A 2,947-nucleotide genomic window follows, 5' to 3' on the forward strand; every position below is an offset into this window, starting at 1 on the left:
TGTATATATACCTGACATGGAAAATATAACAGGGCAATGGGGGAAAGGACAGGAGTGCGGGATGTGGGATGAATAGAATAGCTCTGTTAAATATCAAGCAAATGCACAGTAATAAGGTTCAGTGCTTGGACCTCAGTTATTTTCACTCTATCAATGGCAGAGAAGGCTCGAGGGACCATGTGGCTACTCCTCATGTTCTTCCCAGTGTCCAGGATGAAGTGCAACATCACACTGATTTCCAGATGGCCAAAACAAATGCAACGGACATCTTTTCTGGAAACATCACATTTAAAGTGAGAAACTAATCATAAGGCACAGACGGGGATTGAACCCGTGATCTTCAGTTAACGAGACTGACGCCTTACCATTTGGCCACCATGCCTTTTGTTAATGGACACCTGAGGCTCCAGAGGAGGATTTGTGATTCTTTTTCAGTTTGGTTGAAACAGCATCGAGAAACATGCACAGAAATAAAGAGGGATTGTGGAATGGGAAACAGATCAGCCTCATTTACATCATCAGCATCATGAAATCTTCATTCAGACGTTCCATTCTCATCCTCAGCTTTTCTCACATCTGTACAATAATATAAGAGTGGACATTGGGTTGTTACTGGGCAGATTATATAAATAGACTATGTGCATCATCACAGGAAGTGATGTAATATAATCTGTCCGGCACCTCATGGAGAGTTGTCGATGAAACCTTCAATGCAAGATGTGTAGAGTAAACTCAGGTTATTTTAACCGTCAGATTCTTATAAATTGTGTACTGAGCCTTGACAGATATCAGAATATTATATGGGGGCCACAGTAAACCAAAGCAATGATGGAGAAATATTTGCCTGTACCTTTGAAAAGGTCACTGGACTGAACCAAGCCGAGGAGTGGCCGAGATGGTTCCAGAGGTTTGCAAGGTATCGTACTGCATCGGGTCTCGTGCAGAAGCCATACATGGAGCAGGTCAGTACACTATTGTCTGCCATGGAGGGAGTGTGTAGGCTACGTGTGAAGAAGTTATTAAGGCACTCAAGACCTATTTTAATTGAGGAAAAAAATGTCATCGTGGAGCCAAAGTTAAAACGCTGCATTTGCTGACAATGCAACCACCAGGTGACGCTGTACTAGCACATGCGCAAATGCAGCCTCTTCCACTGAAACGTCACTGTCTGTGACATTCAGGCAGCTGCCAGGATTAAAGATGGAGCTACTCAATTTATCACAGAAAACAACTTATACCCAAAAATCCCCTCAAAGGTTGCCATCGCCGCCTCCGTCCCACCCCCAATAGTCCCCCGCTACCTCTTGCGCATTCGCCAGTTATAGAGTACCAAGTCATCTTAATTCACCTAAAGTGAATTACTTTCGGAGCAGTGACTGTCACTTCATAAGCAAATATGGCATATATCTACACAATGGACATGTTTTGGTTGATACTCGGAGAACGTTGCGCTGTTTGAAGTCTCATCAGAAGGACAGCACCTCTGACAGTGCTGCACACCCTCTGTAATTCAGTGAGGTTTCATAGAGTCAGAGAGTTATACAGCACAGAAACAGGCCCTTCGGCCATCGTGTCCGTGCCGGCCATCAAGTACCTATCTATTCTAATCCCATTTTCCAGCACGTGGCCGTAGCCTTGTATTCTGTGGCGTTTTGAGTGCTCATCTAGATACTTCTTAAATGTTGTGAGGGTTCCTGCCTCTACCACTCCTTCAGGCAATGTGTTCCAGATTCCAACCACCCTCGAGGTGAAATATTTTTTCCTCAAATCCCCTCTAAACAGTGCCATCCCATTCTCCGGACGATCATTCCCCGCTTCCCCCCATCCCACTCTCTGACTGCTCACTCCCCGCTTCCCCCACCACCACCCCCATCCTGCTCTCTGGCCGCTCACACTCCAGGCCATGGGCTCTGCCGCTTCCCTCCTCTCGGCCACTTGCTCCAACATTGCCCCATCTCCCCTCGAGGCTCGCATTGCTTTATCAGGTGTTGCGGTGAAGAATGATCGAATGTTGGAGCGAGAGGCCGAGAGGAGGGAAGCAGCATGGCTTAGAGCTAGTGTCTGGAGGGACGTGGGGGGGAAGCGGGGCGTGAATGGACGGAGAGAGGGCAGTGCGGGGGTGGGGGGGTAGCAAGCGGCCGGAGGGCGGGGGAGCAGGGTAGCGAGGAGCGGGCAGCGAGCGGCCTGGAGTGAGTGGCTGAGAGGGGGTAGAGAGTTTTCCCGCGCATGCGCCACTTCTTCCTGGAAGACGGAGGCTGAGCATGCGCAGCATCTCAGAGCGCAGGAGACTGTTTGTGCATGTGCGCAGCTTGGAGCGCTCTGATGACGTCGGCTGGCCGCTGCATTGTCAGGAATCACTTTGAATTTAATAAGCGTACCAAACAGAAAGGGGAGAGTATTCATTCATTTATCAATGACTTGAACAAACTCACGGAGGTTTGTGAATACGGCAACTTAAGAGAAGAGCTGAATGGAGACAGGATTGTGTTCGGGGTATTAGACAACACCCTTTCAGATCATCTGCAGTCCAGGGCTGATCTCACATTAACGAAAGAGTTTCAATTGAGCAGACAAACAGAGGTTAGAAAGTTTAACCAATCCGTTGTTCGAGGGGACAGGGAGAGTCTGATCTCCAGAGTTGCAGACTCAATTGAATTTGTTCAGAAAACAAAAGGAAAAATTAGTGGTAAAAGACAAGAAAGACGGGAAGAGCATCTAGTGGTAGCTGCAACCAATTGCAGTCGGTGTGGCTGAGAGAGACACAAGTGGGAAAACTGCCTCGCCAAAGAACCTGAGTGTTTTTCCTGCAGAAAGATGGGACACTTTCAGTCAGTGTGTGGCAGTAAAATACCAGCACTGAATATAATTAAAGGGAAATCCCCAGAAAGCAAAAACATTAATGAAGTACAGGATATCCAAAGTGTGGAAATACATTTTTTAGGTGAAA

The 2,947-nt window shown here is 47.3% G+C and overlaps 1 non-coding gene across 1 annotated transcript; it reads right to left on the reverse strand.

Annotated features, from left to right (window-relative positions):
* Positions 1-310: 310 nt before the first annotated feature.
* On the reverse strand, positions 311-382 carry trnat-cgu (transfer RNA threonine (anticodon CGU)). The gene has a single exon. It is a non-coding gene; the product is annotated as a tRNA-Thr (tRNA).
* Positions 383-2,947: the final 2,565 nt, after the last annotated feature.

Source organism: Heterodontus francisci, unplaced genomic scaffold, assembly GCF_036365525.1.
Source record: "Heterodontus francisci isolate sHetFra1 unplaced genomic scaffold, sHetFra1.hap1 HAP1_SCAFFOLD_61, whole genome shotgun sequence".
In the NCBI taxonomy this organism is placed as follows: domain Eukaryota; kingdom Metazoa; phylum Chordata; class Chondrichthyes; order Heterodontiformes; family Heterodontidae; genus Heterodontus; species Heterodontus francisci.